Source organism: Lissotriton helveticus, chromosome 11 (assembly GCF_964261635.1).
Source record: "Lissotriton helveticus chromosome 11, aLisHel1.1, whole genome shotgun sequence".
NCBI lineage: Eukaryota > Metazoa > Chordata > Amphibia > Caudata > Salamandridae > Lissotriton > Lissotriton helveticus.
Window position 1 is genome coordinate 173,361,831 of NC_136072.1, and position 16,821 is coordinate 173,378,651.

At 45.6% G+C, this 16,821-nt stretch overlaps 1 protein-coding gene across 4 annotated transcripts in view; it reads right to left on the reverse strand.

Annotated features, from left to right (window-relative positions):
* The window catches only part of SENP5 (SUMO specific peptidase 5), a 204,141-nt gene that overhangs the window by 149,879 nt on the left and 37,441 nt on the right, over window positions 1-16,821 (reverse strand). The gene's annotated exons all lie outside the window — the stretch shown is intronic.

Consider the following 16,821-nt stretch of genomic DNA (forward strand, 5'->3'; position numbering starts at 1 on the left):
GCGCTTCAACACCCCATCAGGGGTAACATGCGCTATATGAATGCAAACCTCTTTCCCTTCCATCCCTCCGCTATCCTTCTCACTCCAAATAACGGACTAATATCCACCACTCAAATTAATTTCATATTTCACCATACTAATTCACCACTAATCTTTTATGGGTTTCCGGAGTAGCGTGCTACTCACCAAAGAAAGCGCTTAAACACCCCATCAGGGGTTAGAAGCGCTATATAAATGCAAACCATTTTTCCTCTTCTATCCTTCTGCTATCCTTCCGAATCCAAATAACTGACTAACATATCCACCGCTTAAAATTTACTTGCATGTTTCACTATACTAATTAACACTAATCCTCTATGGGTCCCGCGGTAGCGTGCTGCTTGCCGAAAAAGCGTGTTGACGCCTCGTCAGGTGTAACAGTGAAATTTCAGACTACGAGCCATTGAACGGACGGGAGACTTTCAATCTTTTGCGGCCCGATATACCAGCATACCACTCTGGTTACCGGACGCGATTATCTTGACATCTGATGACTTACTGGATAGATGTCGCTGCATACATGACCTTACATATAAGAGTACTCTATTTTAACCACGTAGGAATTTGAACACGTATACTTGTGGAAAATCCGTTTAAGTTCCAGCTGCGCTATACTGCACGCTTATATGAATTTCTTCTGACTAATAGAATTTGGACTACCTATGAATTTTCATGCTCAGGACGAACACGTTCTTCCACTTCCAGATTAGAATTTCTAGACTTTTGGAGCCTTGAAAGTCGCAAGAGATGCGTCGAAACACGTGTCTGCTGTAGCTGTACTATTGTTAGAACAACAGAACCACTATGATGAAGATTTCTTGCTGAACTTATTATACATTGAAAACATTTTTATATTAAACAACTCTGCTGATCGTGGATATTCAGCTGTTAATTTGTATGTGCTGTGCTCCGTCTTTGGTTTAATTTGTATTTAATATATGTTTAAATTTCTACATATTTTGTGTGATACAGTAGGTGGCACGGTATTGTGACATTGAGCACGCTTGAATTATAGTGCGATTCTTTTCTACCTTAAGGGCTACTATAACTGAGGTGCTGGCTTTTGAATTACCCATTGCCACCATTACCCTTTTCTTGCCTCGTCAGGTGTAGTAAGCGCTATACAAATACAATTACAATACAACACAATACCCAGTGTGCAGGGACAAAACTGGAGACATACTTTGTATAGGCAATGTAGCGGTAATACAATAGATGCTGCAGTCCACTAGTGACATTCAACTTATAGACCCTGGGTATACTTTGTATCATACTCTAGGGACTTCTAGTTACGTTAAATATGCCAATCAGAAGTGGAGCCAATTTTGACATGTTTTAGGGATCAGGCAACATGTACTGGGCCTGGTCGGAAGTGTCCCAGTGAGTAGGGTTGCAAACCGTGAGAATAATATTTGACAAAAAGTGGGGATGACCCAGCAGTAAAGAGCATTTCAATAAAACAAGAACTCTTATATAGACAAATATACATATATAAGCAGACAGTTTGTCCTTATAAAAGCCAAATGGGTCAATTTTTCGTCCAAAATCAAAACAATATCAACTGACTTTAATTTGAACAGATACAGATGGGGGAGATAAAAGGTCGAGGAGGCAAGCAAGAAATTAGAGCTACAGCGTTCGAAAGTAAAGTACTTGCTGGCTCTTCAACCCCACTGTCTCCAAGAAGGGGAAATAAGGCAGCCAAATTATTAGCTAATTTCCTTAGAGCTAAACATGCGCATTGCTTTATTATGGATGTGAAAGATGGGGATGGCATAGGCCTCAGCAGGGCCGGCCTTAGGCATGTGCAAGCTGTGCACGTGCGCAGGACCGGCCTTAGGCATGTGCAAGCTGTGCACGTGCACAGGGCCGCCAAACCCCAGGGGCCGCCACGCCAATATATATCCTTAATATAATAATCCTCTGAGGATGGATACAGATCTGCGTGGCGGCCCAAGTGATAGGGATTTGGCGGCCTCCGGCTCTGTTCCACTTCCAAACACCCTGACCCCCCCCATCTTCACTGGCCTCCGCGCCTCTTCCGGGGCCTCCTCTTCCGGGCCCTCTTCAGGGTCCCCCTACCTACGCTCCCTGCCCAGGGCCGCCATGAGCCTAGAGCCGCCCCTGGCCTCAGTGGCAAGAAAGATGGTTGGGTAGTTCAAGACCTGGTTTAGCAAGCAATTTGAGGGCAAGCACACCGACCACCTCTCATTTGGATGTCTACTTTGAGAGATTGGTCCTCCCAAGGCTCTCTGGCAAAGACAGAGATAGCTTAGAAGTCCATACTAATGAAGGGTAAGTCTTAGGAGCAATTGGGGCTTTAAAAACCTGCAAAATCACAGGCCGCAACAGGTGCCTAGCAGGCTTTTGTAAAGCATATAATCCGCAGTTCCGGCCCATCCTATTAAAGTGTTCAGTGAGATACCAGATGGGGACTGGTGACATCACAGACGACAGAAGCCACCACCTCACTAATCATGGAGCCTGATGAGGCCCCCTCACAGAAGGAGTGCTAGCTACATAAAAAGATCTCGCTTTTAAATGTCAACACAAAATCCTGACATCCATATAGCCTAATAGGATGCATATCGTGAAACCGTGCCTGTCCCATCCCAACAAAACAGGTTTTAATCGAAAGGCAGGCAAGTTGGGAGGACAAGCCCCCCAAAAATTAATTAAGACCAAAACACACACACAATTCACCTCTGAGATGTGTGAAGGAATGGAAGGTGCAAGTCAGTGCTGTCATTCCTGAGCCCCTAGTCATCCAGATTAGAGCAACACATTACAGGTATTGAACTGGCTATAGACACTTTTAAAGAAACATTGTTTGCAGACTATATTCTGCTAAATGTCAAAGATCCCAGGACTTCCCTGTCCGCTATTATGATGGAACTGAAGGAATGGAAGCGAGTGTCTGGGTTTAAAACGAACCTAAGCAAATGAGAGGCGCTCAATGTTGTTGTACTCGCTGTAGACACTATAGAAAACCACGCCCTTCCAGTGCTACACAGGGGTCATTAGGTTACATGCGTACCCCAATCACAAGAAAATTTCCAAGCTGCAAATATTTTCAAACCATAAAACACAAGGCTTTGTCCTGGGTAGGCAGGATTTATGAATTCTAAATGGGTCTACAGGATTTTCAGACAGTTTTCCTATTGAAGTTCCAAGAACTACAACTAGAGCCAGTGGCATTGTTTCACTGCCAAGAGGAAAACATTAAGGGAATGGGATTGATTGGGCAGCTGTGGAGGCCTGACTTCATTCCGGTTGCCACCTTCCTGATCCTTCACATTAGTAAAGGACACTTGTTTGTGCCATTCTGTTTAAACGTGGCATTCATGTTTGCAGCTCGTAATGCTGCTCATGATTGAAACCAGGGACGGGGTGGGGAGAGGGTTGTCTTGAGCGGTGTGGAGTTTTATGAATTAACGTGCCCAATGGACACTATGCTTCAAAAATCTAATTATGAAAGAAAAAAAAAAAAGAAATCGGCTTGTCACTTTGGGTGGCGTTTAGGTTTAAATCTTTGTATTTGCATACAGTGAACAAAAACCAACAATGCGGTACATGCGTGTTCTCTAGAGCGAGTCTGTCTACCCAATAGGGACGTACTAATAGCAGAGAGAAACAGTGCCACAATTCTAACTACCCAGAAAAGGAAACTTATTCTACCCTCCCGTACAAACCCCTGCCCTTCTCCACTGACCAAAATGTCAATGTTAAATGGTTTTATGCCACCCCTTGCGGCTGGGATTCCTGAGAGTCCACTGCTGGGGGAGCTGAAAGGCACAGCAAGCGAAGATATCTTGGACATGTGAGCTCCAGGAACTCAGAAGTCAACAGAGTGAGGAATGGTTGCCCAAGGTCGACAATAGTGAAGCCCTTCCCCCGCAAGCATGAGGGTCATCTTCTCCATACCCAAGACCTGCCACAAGCGCTGCAACCAACCCATTAATGTGGGAATGCGAGTAGTCCACCAGTGGAGTAGGATGGTTTGTATGGCGGAACCCATAGCTATCGCTTTGGGTGCCGTTTAGACAAATTATGCTAGCAGTCTGATTAGATTAGAGCTCTGACAATAGCCGCTCTGATCATCTCAAATTATAATAGGAGTTGGATTCCCACAAAGCTCAGATTTTTCCCCTCATTTTTGAAAATGTACGTATTGTGGCTAGAATTAGGCTGGGAGTGGTAGTACCAGTCCTGGAATGCCCTGCGAGTCTGTGCACACCTATTAACTTGCATGTTGAAGCACATTAACAAAGGTTGCAAGTTTACTCCGGACAAGGAACGGAGGAGACATTTTTTGCATTGTGAAGAAAAATATGTAATGTCGAAAAAATATGAATTTGCAATTGCTCAGCAGATTCTCGCATGAGCAAACATAAGAGCATATCCGGTTTTAAAGTGCAGGTTCATCCTCGGATCTCTTCGCGCCAAAATAACTGTTCGTAGTTACCAAACTCAAAAGGTACCCACATTTTCGACTGCAGAAGTCTGAAAGGCTGAGAGGACCCGCTGGGATTCTAACGTGTGACAATGTAGATTTTCTGTGCACAAACAGAAGTCCGAAAAGTTTGCTAGGAATACAGTTTTCAGGCACACTTTGGTGAACGTTTGTTAATTACCGAAAGGCAAATCTGTAACAATGCCTGTGCCAGCATAGCCCTTACTGAGAACTTCTTCCAGTATGAGTCCCAGTTATACCATCAGATCCGGGGGACTTCGATGGGTTCCACCTTCGCCCCCAGCTTAGCCTGTATTTACATGGCCACTTTTGAGGATAACATCATTAGACCAGCCCACAACCCCTTTTCTGAGAATATTATTCTCTGGCGAAGGTATATCGATGATATACTAGTCCTTTGGCGAGGGGACCGGGAGGGGTGTGACGCCTTTTGTACCTGGATCAATCACCAGAACACTTTCCTGAAATTCACAGGTACCATCTCAGACACAACAATACCTTTCTTAGATCTAACTATTAGTCTGGACCAGGAGGGACTGAGTACCACCCTGTTTCGTAAAGAGACCAATAAAAACAGTCTTCTTCTCTACAGTAGTCATCACTCCAAGGCCCTTAGAGATAACCTTCCCTTTGGACAGTTCCTTAGAATACGTAGAAACTGTACCACTAGCTCTAACTACAATAAGGAATCAGTCTTACTTCAACATAAATTGCAGGATAGAGGTTATCCCACCAAACTCATCCGCGACTCACGCAAAAGGGCTCTCAATAATCCCAGGGAGGCACTTCTGGAAACATACCCCAAAGAACGTGACAATTTGATAACCTGTGTGACCTGTTACACTAAGAATTCGGCTTTCCTTAAAAAGACTGTCAATAAACATTGGGGGCTGTTGAATACAGGGGAGTTAGACATTCCACGTCCCCGCTTTGCCTTTAAGCGCACATCTAACCTTAAAGATGCTCTCATCCATACACGTCCCAAGAAACAAACCTCCACCAGTCAAAATACACTGTGGAATCTACCACCTGTGGTGGGCCATTACCAATGTGGGGGCTGTGTTGTATGTCCTCAGACAATCCAATGTAAAGAAATCAAACTGTCCGACACGTTCACCTGGCACCTGAACAAACATACAAACTGTAACAGTCTCCGTTGCATCTACATGCTTATCTGCCCATGTGGAAAACAGTATATCGGCATGACAATGAGGCACGTCAAGCAAAGAATTATGGAACACAAGAGCAACATCCGGTGTTCCAAAACACACACACGCCTCTATGAACACTACCTGCAACACGACCACCGTGCAGACAGCATTAAGTGGGTAGTACTTGAATCCCATCCTTCGATCACGCAACAGGCCCTATTCAGGATCGAACAACGTTGGGTTCACCGCTTGCAGTTAGATACCCTTGGCCTAAATGACTCGGTCCCATGGTCATCCCTGACGAGGTAGATCTATGTCTGCCATTAATGGTTCATTTCTCCACACTATACCCAACCCTTTTTGACAAGTGCCAGTCCACATTAGGCACTAATTTTTAGTATCCACTTTGCCACGAGGGGTATACCAACACAATATCCGTTTACCCCTCAGCTCCTGCGTGGGTGATGTATGACAACATTGCAATTTAAGGACAATAGGTCCACAATGGTCGTCCGTTCTCGACCTTGGTTTACACCTTTATACCTTTTTTTGTCACTAATCCCATGATTGTCTTGAGCGTGTCACTACCCGGTTACCCATTCATTTGTAACCAAGCTCCCCTCGAGAGAGAGATATACATATTTTTATTTATATCTATATTGACTTTTGATTATCACGGAGCCTGATTTTCACCATGATAAGATGGCCACCACATTCCCTATGTTTCACATGCAACCCTGAGACCTTGAGTGCACTCTGCCCACGCAGGCGCAGTCGGTCTAGCCTTGTGACCACGCTCTCCCGCCCGGTTGCCGAGGCGGAGCTGCGGACAGCTTTTAATCCCCACACACCGGAACTTCCATGACCAGCTGTTCTGCGCTCCCAAGTGAGCGCCTCGCGTGCGGGTAGGTTCGCAAGCCTTGGGCTGCACTGACACCAGGTAAGAGCTGCGCTTGGACTCACCCAACGGGGGCCCCCCTGACGTTACAGACTCTGGCCGCCCATACCGTCAGTACGGGGTCCACGATGTCCGTCGGTTTTTCCCGAGCCTGTTTTCCGGCCGCGCTGGCCCCGTCTAAGATTGGTGGGTGGTCGTGCGGTCCCGGGTGGGGCTGTGCACCAGGGCGGTTTGCTTGGTTTCCGATGTGTGTATATCCCGGATGGTTCTGGTCTCTGCCCCCGACGTTCATTAACCCGGATGTTTGGAGGCTTAGATACATTGTTTTTAAACACATGTGCCATGACAAAGTGCACGGGGTTCCACATGCCTACACTATGGGGCCGCACTGCACGCCACCCCGACGGGGGGGGGGGGGTCTGGTGGGCTGGGCCTGGCTTGGGGTGTTCCGGATGTCGGGTCCCGGTGCTGGCAGTTGTCCTGCCTGACCTCCTGATATCATGGTACTCCTATAGCCATTACCTTCTCACGAGTCTTCACTCTGTTTTCCCCCCCTTTTAACCTTAACTTTGAATCGGGTGTGTGTATTTATTGTTCTCTCTCCAGGTTATTATACCTTTTGTGCTGCCCCACGGGAACAGACTGCGAGGCCCTTTAGGGACTCCTTTAGGGTAAGCATTAGCCTACGCCTTCATTCTTATGTGTTGTTTCCGTCGTTATTATCTATTCCCTAATGTTCAAAGGCCTTGCCTGTTGTTTTACACTTTGTTTTTAATATCCCTTGGAGTGTGTATATTCCCTAAGAGATTAAGGGTTACCTCTGACTGGATGAGGTGATGATGCCATTATAAGTTAAGCGGCTTGTTATCTCATATCTCTTCTAGGTTAACCCCTCACCGCAGAACCACTTGACCTGCACCCTTACAGACCCAGAGAGGTTGTATTGATCTTTTATCTTCACTTTTTGTTTTTCACTGTGTAGTACTGTGTATTTGAGGTCCTGAAGAATTGCGATACTAAGCAAGAAACATGTCGACTTGACTAGAGGGTCGAGGTAGTTCCACTGTGCCCTTTACAGCCTCTATCTCCCCTCCCACCTTTTAACCAAGGGAATCGGTCACGCGAATAAAAATCCTTGTGAATTGGTTCACCTTTTTTAATATCACTTTCCCTACATGACTACACCCCCCATTCTCCCCCTCACACGCACACAACCGTTGGCTTGAACTAAAGATCTCCGACAAAGAGCGCCTTTTAGGCGCCCGTCAGGCATTGCAGCGCCAGTCTGACGAGGAGCAAGAGGCCAATGATGAAGCTTGACATCTAGCTCGCTGGGTGTGTGAGGCCTCTAAGTTCTACGAAGGGAGCCTTCCGCTCCCTGACTCCACTCTCTCTTTTTGTTTACACACTCCCCCCCCCTTTCCCTCTCTAGATGTTCTCGGGGAACTTTGTACCCTCTGTGTTTCATGTTTGACTGGACATGTACACTGGACCCCACTAAATATTGTCCAGAACTGGTTCCCCCCATTTGTACTGAAAATCTGTAACAATGCAAGGACAAATCTGTGGGGGCAGTTTTGTGTTTTTGCTTAAAACTGGACCCCTAGCCTATTTTTATTTTGCTCAAAATCATTTTACACCGATGTTTATTTAAATTTTTTCCCCAAATATGGTGTGCATAAAGCACTTCACTAAAGGTGTGCCAAAGATTAGCAACATGCTTTTTTCAAATTGATTTTTTTTAAATGTAAGTTTTATTTTGAAAGAAAAAAAAATAACCAATCTTGGTTTAATGATTTTAATATATCAGTGAGCCACTAATTGCTATATTTTGCAAACATGTATGCACCCGTTTGTACCGGAACCAGTCAGTAAATGCAAGCTGAACTCTCAACCCGCTGCATTTCCTTACAGTGCTGACCCTAATAAAGGTTTTGCATTAATAAATCACAAATAAGTCTTAACCTTACACAAATAAACCTCCTAAATCTTGGCTGGAGCCCAAGAACAAAATACTGATCGTAAGAAGGTAGCCAAGGAACATGCGCCTGCCGAACCAACCTAGTCGCAGGAACTGCGACGGCTCTAAAATTTTAGTATTGGCAGAGCGAACTGGAGGCTTTCCGAGTAGGTTGCCTTTTCCGGAACAAATGGTGAACCATTATCATGTGAGGACTATACTTGGTGAATTATCTTCTACATTGTGCGCTTACTAGCTCTTTTTTGGTCGATTGCCATTTTCCAACATACATCGTGGAACATTATCAAGTGAGGCATCGACTTTGAATCGTTTTCTCCACATCGTAGGCCTACTAACTCTCTTGAGTTGATGTCCAGTTTGCTCATCTACTAGAAACACAGGAGTCTGGACAATCTTATCTATGCCCTGTGTGCTATGCTGAGAATTAAATAAAAGCTTGACCAAATCGCAACTGTTAAAAAACGTAGTTTTTTGAGCCTTGAAAAAGTTGTCTCAAGACTAAACACGTGTCGGCTGTTCTTTTGTTTGTTTCTACGTGTCAACAGTGTTTAAGATCTGCGATCAGAATAAACTTCTTGTTATTTATACTATTGGTTTTGTGCTATTGTTACTAAACTGAATTCTGACTTTGTAGAGAAAGTTGTGAAATTTCATTGTGTTGTGCTCTGTGAACCAATATATTGCCTCATATATATGGAGGGTTTCCTTTATATAGATTAGCATTGTGGATGGCACAGTGTTAGACATTGAGCATGCTGGAGAACATCTTGTCCGTTTTATAACTTTGTGGCAAACTAGTACAGAGGTGCTGGCTGTTGTGAACCACTGCCATCATTTTTAAATTTCTTTTTTAATTTATTTGTGGAAGCCAAAGGGGTTATGCTTCAGAGGGTTGTACTGCCTTGTCAATAGGACAAAGTAAGAATGAAAAAGTTTTACCCTTGACCCCAAACACAATGTCCTGACTGTAGGGTGATAGTAATTCAACACTCCTGTTCTATAACGGGTCTGTTCTCTAGATGCTAATGTTCAACTATACGTAGAAATTTAAAACAAAAAAGCACCTGTTAGCTACAGCAAAGTTGAGCGTTCAGGCTGCTTTGGACTAGCTATCCTGTTTTAAAGACATAAAGGTAGATTTGCTCAATCATGATTTATGGTCGATAGTAAAGTCTCCTTCGGGGGTGTTGTATATGGTGTGGGATGCAGGCTTTCACTCTCGAGGGGCACTGAGAACTGCTACTTGCAAAGATTCCAGATGCTTCCTAGCATTCGTGGCAGGCTGTAGAGCCCTATAAATCTTGGACGGAAGCTGGAGGCCTAGAACAAAATACTGATCGTAAGAAAGTAGTCAAGGAACATGTGCCTGCCAAACAAACCTAGTTGTAGCAACTGCAACGCCTCTAAAATTTCCTGACCAAAAGAAGCCCACCTGGCCCAATGCACAGAGGCCCCCTGCACTGACGTTTTAAGGTAAAAGGAAACCTGATCAATCCATCTCTATAAGATAAGTTACCCAGTTTATAAAAGTAAACTGATATGTAATATTTCTGTGACTTCCACTGTGGTAACTCAAATTCTAAACTGTTCTACCATAGTAAAACATTTTACACGTCAATTTACTCTTTGCCACTTTTACATACAAGTAGTGAGAACATCTAAACGAATGTCAGAAAAGCTAAATTTTTTCTATTTTTATAGGCAGAAGAAATCCAAACAATATCCCAAAGTGATAGCTGGTACGCTAAGACCAAAGCCCACTAGGGAAAGGAGAGCTGAAATGCCCAGCTATAAATCATAACTATCCAGACCACTGTTTAGGTAACATCAATTTGGGGAACATGACTGCATTGTGACTGTATACTGTCCCCCAAACTAACCTCAAGCAGTAGACATTTTTCTAAGATTTTTTTTTTTTTTAGGTCTCGCCTGTCGATGCGCATGCGCATCGAGCAAGCGAGACTATAGGGGCTCATCGACTCTTTATCTAACTTGCAAGGAATCGTGGCGATTCCTTGCAGTGCCCGTGACTTTTAAGCTCAATGCGCATGCGCATTGAGCTTAAAAGCGCGTGCACATGGCCCCAGCCGCCTGCCTTGCCTACTCTCCCGCCCCCTCACTTCTTGATTGCACGGCCGCTAGGCCGTGCCTCCCCTACTCCTCCTCCTACTCTCCTCCCCTCCCGTCTGTTCCCGCAATCCTCCCACACCCCCGCTCCGCCCCCTCACTCTCTCTGCCCGCCCGCTCTCCACTCCATCAGGCAGCCAGCCGCACTTCTCCCACACCCCCGCTCCGCCAATAATAAAAAAGACACTTTGAAACCATTTTCCTTGCAACGTTGGAAGTGGGTCGATATTGGTGATCTTTTTCTCAAACCAAAATTCAGAGGGACATGAAATTCCTACTTTTAACGTGAAAGCGCGTAAACTTCAGTTTGCGGGTGCTAACCGCATTAGTTCAAATTACACGAAGGTCGAAAGGGGAAAAGGTTGCACATCCCTACTTGCTGAGCAGTCTTGTGAGCGGTCTTCCTCGCAGTCGAAGTCCTCCGGTAAGTCCAATGCAAAGCCCTCCCCTTCCCGCCGTGTCGCATTTCTCCTCCCCCCTCCCCTCTCCTCCGTCCGTTCACTTCATGAATTAGCATTCAAACACACAAACTTCCAGGAACTTTTTAAATAAGCAACGAGTATATTGTTCCTGACGTTTACATTTCATTATGAATTTAAATCACAGTATCTAGCGGATAGTCCAGGCACTTTTTAAACTGCTCAAACCACCGAATTTCATAAGCATTTCGCCTTGTTGTGGAGATCTGGGCACCCTCTAGCTGGATTCTTTTTACATTCAGACCATTGCATTGAGTTGTTTAATTGTGTCTCGGCTGTATGCAGTTTTCTTATATGGACCGCTTTTTAGCGTAGATTACGGTCTAGTTACCCATTCAATATGGCGCATAAGCTTAGTCCTCTTTTCATGCGCATGCAGGAAGCGCATTCAGGAGGTACAGGCTAATTAAATTCAGTCACCCGCGGATTTTCGTTTCCGTGCTTTTCGCGTTTTTCGTGTTCAGGAGACAACACCACAGGCTGCTTTCGACTGGTGAGTAGAGGATTCTAGAAGTGCTTACTCTTGACTGGGAACTCGGCAGGCATCTCCAAGTTTTAGTGCGGGTAAACTTATCGCATTTACGGTCTTTTTACAGAGCGTGTTACTCAATGAATAAAGATCGTGTTGAAAGGAACCCCACGCTACCTTTCATCTTTGGTGAGTCTGTTTTACGATTTTTGGTAACTCTAATTGAGAAACGCATTCGAGAACAGATGTTGATATCACCAAGTCTTACAGCAGACACACTCACAGTATTACGGTCTTTTTACAGAACTGGTTTAAGAATGAACATACAGCGTTTTTAAAGGGATTCGCCTGTGCCCTACACCTTCGATGAGTTGTGTACTGAAATTTCACGTAGATGCAAGTGAGAAACGCGTTGTGTACAACATGCAACAGCATTTTACATTTAGAGTGCTCTGTTCTATGATTGCAGATTTGAACAAACTTTTCGCCTTCATACTATTTTGAACAGTATCGTGACATCAGAATTTTGAAGTTCCTTCGTTCTTGGTATCATGACTGAGTCGCATGTAGACGCATACATAAAAGATTGACATTGAGCAGTGTGCTGCAAGGCAGCACATGGTTTCATGCTGTTAGTTATGTGGGCTGGAAGTGTTACTGCACGTCTTCTCCCACAATGGGCGTGTTTTGTGTGCTCATGGTCTTATATGTATGTGCGCCTAATACCATAGCAGCCTGTCGTCGTTCTTTTTCTCGTACCTTTTGTGTCACCCTCACTCACCCCCACTCACCCTCAACCCCTCACCCTCAACCCCTCACCCTCCCTCATTCACCCTCAACCCCTCACTCACCCTCACCCTCACCCCCTCACCCTCACTCACCCTCAACCCCTCACCCACCCTCAACCCCTCACCCTCAACCCCTCACCCACCCTCACTCACCCTCACCCTCACCCTCACCCTCAGCCTCACCCTCACTCACCCTCAACCCCTCACCCTCACTCACCCTCACTCACCCTCAACCTCATGCTAAAGATTTACAAAAAAACCCATTAACAATTCTAAAAGCACTAACTCTAATGCTGCGAGACCTATTGCATTTCTAATGCTTGTTTAAACCAAGGCTTTGTTTTACTGGTATAGGTTAGCTATACTAGTCTTTTACTTGGGTGTTTTAAGCCCAGCCCCAAAAACTGTTCATCTATTTTTCAAAAATATTTTACCCATGAAACACATTGAACTATATGCCTAGCTTTCAAATGTCTGCACACCAAACCTTCACATCATTTATAAGGCGACAGGTTATCGAGTCAACATCCAAAATACAGCTTATTCTCAAACCTTTTTAAGGGTAACTCAGCATGCACAAAATAGGTCTTTGTTCCAGGAAAGTATTGAAAAGCCCCCCCCGCCCCACCCCCCAATTCTCAGAAGCCAAGAGCCTCACTAAATAGAAGTTTCACAAGTTAAATATCTGTCTATTTGATGTATACCCTCTACTACGGAGACAGGAAGTGTCATTTAGGAAAAACGTTTTCCAGGCAAATCAGCTTTTATACATGCAGTTTACAACTTTAAGCTCTCATTGTCAATCTAGATGCTCTTTGGCTAGCAACATGTTGAGGGGAAAAACTATCTATCAAGTTTCGTACATAAATGCTGAGAAAGAAAAACACGATCAAGTTTTGTATATAGATTGCATCAACCATCCGACTTTGTTCTTAGTCATTAAAATGTAACCATAAAGTCTGTCAAAGATAAGGAAGGACACTTTCTAAAATGGAGTATCTTAAGTGACGTACACCCTCTCATTTTTCTAATCATTAAAGCCCAAACCAAGTGCAGGACCTCTACATATAGTGCATCCTTCGTAACCCACTGGTGGATGTGGTGGGTGCTGTTATAGTGGGAGGTGCCTTCAATCTGGTATGGGGCCTGGAGTTGGAACCAAGCACAGCAACACATCAGGGCACTGGAAAATGTCTGCTCAACTCAAGCAGCACATAGCGGATCTGGGGCTAGTAGACACTTGGAGCTGCAAGATTACTCGCTTTACTTCCACATCCACGCCTCCTACTCTCGCATTATGTATTTTTTTAGGCACTCCATGATCTTGACATCGCAACCATCTCAGATCATGCACATGTGGAGCTGGTATTGTCCAGTAGCTCAAGCCCCCCCCATAGGGGTCCGATGTGGTGAATAACCCCCCCCCCCCCCCCACCGCCACCGCACCTCATTAAGGACGCAGTAGACACAGCATAGATCCAAAAAGGGATTTTGACTTCAATGCCTTCCCGGACAAGAGCACCTCATATGCCTTGGGACGCGTTCAAGCTACTATTAAGGGGTGGTCTTGACCACTGCCACAGCAAGGGAGGCCAGGTTGGTGGAGATGGGTCTAGCGACAGATTAAAGACCTAGAAAGGCTTGACCATATTACCCTCACCAGACTCCAGAACAGATAACTCGCAAGCCTGCGAGGACAGTTGAGAGCTCATAGGATCAACCAAGCTGAATGCTCTCTTCTGGCCATACAGCAGAAGCACTAGGAGTGAGACAGGGCATAAAGAGGACTCTTTACTAGACCGTAAATTACACCATTAACAAGCTAAAACTCATGCCGCTAAAATTCAGGCAGGGGTCTCGACCAGGCGGACCACTAAAAGGAGTAAGCAACAAGTGTTTCACGACTACTACCAGGCCCTACACACGCGAGACGACACCGCCCATTACATGATAAACACTTATTTACAGGACTGGGATCCAATTGACCCTGGCTGAGCTTCTTGATGCCCCAGTTACACTTGCGGAACTTCACCGAGCCCTCCAGGAGCTTCCAGCTAGAAAGATGCCAGGCTCAGACTGGCTTACCGTCAACTTCTACAGAATATTTCTCCCTAGCCTAAAGGATCGGCCTTTGTCACTGTTCAACTCTTACTTATGACAGACCTCACGCCTACCATGGATGCTGCAGAGATCACCTTCATTCCCAAGCCAAAAAAGACAGTCGCTGTGTTCCTCCTACCGCCCTATATTCCTACTGAACACTGATGTCCAAATGCTTTCAAAGATCCTGGGCAACATGCTAGAACGGTACCTCCCCAGCCTTATAGATCCTGACCAGGTTGGTTATATTTGGAGTAGGAAGTTAGCGGATAACATCCATCGAGTTGAGCACCTGATCAAAAAATCCTACTGCCACAATATCCAAGACTGCCTTCTCTTGCTCAACGTGGAGAAGGCCTTTAGCAGGGTGAGCTGGGCCTTTCTATGGGCGGTACTGAGCAAGTTTGGTCCAGAGCAAAGCATGATCACCAAGATCATGGCATCATATGTAGCCCAACAACCTCCATCCACTTAATGGACACAAATCACATCAGTCTTTCTCAGGGCGCCCATTATCACCCCTGCTGTCCGCTCTGGGAGTCGAACCCTTAGCTAGCACTATCTGGCATACGGTAGCTGTGGAGGGCATACCCGTTGGAGGCCGAGCCCACAAAATAAGTCTCTTTGCTGATGACCTTTTGCACACTCCCAGCAAGCGCATCCTCCTTGCCACTGGTCACCAGCTACCTCTCTGACTTTGAAGGAGTGTCTTGCTTTAAAGTCAACACGACCAAGTCATACACCTTAAATCTCATCATACCTCGGCTGGACCACCCCGCCCTTCAAATGCTAGTCCCATTTCAATGGGCCCCCTGTGTAATTAGATACATGGGTCTTAACCTAAGCCTCACGTGGTCTCCCTGGACGCAGGCTTACTGGCCAGAGTACCGGCAGTCCATCTTCGACAACCTGATATATAGATGTAGATATACACATACATCCACGTATATAATATATATATGTACACACACATCTTGGCTGGGCTGCTTCAATGTTATAAAAAATGAACGTCCTCCCTAGGATTCTTTATAATTTTCAATCCTTACCCACACCTAGCCCCACCCTCCCAAAGATATCTTATGCCTACAGCGAGACATACACTCCATCTGAAACGGTAACAACCCAGAATTCAAACTCCTTGTTAATGCTGCCCAGAGACAAGGGCAGCCTAGACTGCCCATACCTCCTTGAATATTACTGGGTGACCCACTTATGCTAGGTCTCAGAGTAGGTTGCCCATGGGAACAACAAACATTGGTTCCATATGTACTGGGCGGTGGCCTGTCGACGCCTGTGGGACTAGGCTTGGCTCTCCAAACACGACAGGCAGAGAAATGCCAATATAGCCCTTCAAATTAGGAGAGTCCTTGAGATATGGGACAAACTGGAGCTTGAGGGGTCTCACACTTGCTTCCTCCAACAGGTAAATCACCAAAACCCGAACTTCACCCCTCAGTCCCCCTACACTCCCCAGCTGGGAGGCCGGGGACACTACATGACCTCTTTGTGGGAGGCAACATTAAGCCCTTTGAACAACGCACATTGGGCTTCAAACTCCCTGACTTGACAGGACTGCAATACTGCCAGCAGTGCCACTGGGCACTCTACCCCCACTATGCTCAAGGGGCCACTCTGGCCTATGCCCTCTGAGAAGCTAGTCAGGGCGCACAAAGGCTCCAGGGGACGAATATCTAAAACCAACCATGTGCTTCAACATTCAGCACCTTCCCGCACCCACCAGTATGAAACTCCATGTCAAGCTAGCACCACCGAGGGAATTTCACAAGACAGTGGGAGACGCTCTGGCGCAACATAACCAAGACATATAGAAGTATACCCCAACTGGAGACAGCCTACAAGCTCATGGTTCAGTGGTACTAGACTTTCGACACGCCTGCATGCCATTATCCAACCGCACCTGACATCTGCTGGTGTTGCAGGACGAAACCAGAAGACTTCTGCCACATTTGGTGGTCTCTCTCATTGCTACTTACTGGAAGGAGATTTTGGGACACTCCCTGACTCTTACACCACAGTTATAGTAGGTACCCGGCCCCTTGCATTGGAGGGGACGACAGACCGATTACAGACTCATTAGCCATATCCTGGGAGCTGCAAAGTAAGAAGTCTGTGGCCCCGCCCATTACTTTACGGTTCACGCGCCTCTGGCATGTAATGGCACTGGAACAGCTCTCAAAAACTGGTCCATACGGATACCAAATCTACACTTATTTGAAAACCAGTACTTGATTATCCCAGTCACCTTGAATACATTTGCTTCACCCCGCCCAAATTTAAAGCGCCAGAGCTCTGTA